The 843-nt window shown below is 35.5% G+C and overlaps 1 non-coding gene across 1 annotated transcript; it reads left to right on the forward strand.

Moving 5' to 3' along the window:
- Positions 1–243: 243 nt before the first annotated feature.
- LOC149516048 (small nucleolar RNA R71) lies at positions 244–349 on the forward strand. Its single transcript, XR_016346761.1, has one exon. It is a non-coding gene; the product is annotated as a small nucleolar RNA R71 (small nucleolar RNA).
- Positions 350–843: the final 494 nt, after the last annotated feature.

The following is an 843-nucleotide window of genomic DNA, read 5'->3' on the forward strand; positions in this document are numbered from 1 at the left end:
TAGGGAATCTACCTTAGCACTAAGTGTTGTAAGCTCACTAAGCTCATACACCCTTGAAGCTTTCCTAGAATGATGTCTCTCATTAGACCATTGACAATTATTAGTTACCATATCCTTAATACGACCATAAACTATGTCAGAAGTCTTACTTATCAAAGCATCTCCTTATGCAACGTCTACGAAAGTCCTAGTATTAAACACTAATCAATTATAAAAAAAATTTTAATCTCTAGCCATTTTGATAGTCTATGGTATGGACACCAGCTCAAGAGCTCTTTGTATCTCTCCCATGCTTCATACAAGGTCTCCTATTCATGCTAAAAAATGTAGAAATTTCATTCAAAACCTTGGCCATCTTGGCTGAAGGAAAAAATTTAGCCATGAACTTCTACACTAAATCATCCTAAGTGGTGCTAGAATCCAGTGTCATCGAGGCTAACCAACTCTTAGCTCTATCTCTAAGGGAAAATGGAAATAACCTAAGCTTAATAGCATCTTTAATAACACCATTATGTTTAAATGTACCATAAATCTCTAAGACATTCTAAAGATAAGCATTTGAATCCTCACTTAAATGACCACTAAATTGCATTGACTGCTATATCATCTAAATGATTGTTAGTTTAATCTCAAAATTGTTAACTTATATGGCTGGCCTTCTAATGCTAGGCTAAAAACTATGAAGATCGGGTACAACATAATCCCTAAGGGCTCTAATGTCCTACTCAGTCATGGTGTTGGTTGGATCAACTTGTCTTTCCTTTTAATTCTTCTACAAGTATCCTTAAGCTCAAGATCTACAGGGATCAACTCACAATTCCTAACTAAATGCATACATGGGCC

Source organism: Durio zibethinus, chromosome 11 (assembly GCF_047325235.1).
Source record: "Durio zibethinus cultivar Kanyao isolate XHJ-2024 chromosome 11, ASM4732523v1, whole genome shotgun sequence".
NCBI classification, from domain to species: Eukaryota; Viridiplantae; Streptophyta; class Magnoliopsida; order Malvales; family Malvaceae; genus Durio; species Durio zibethinus.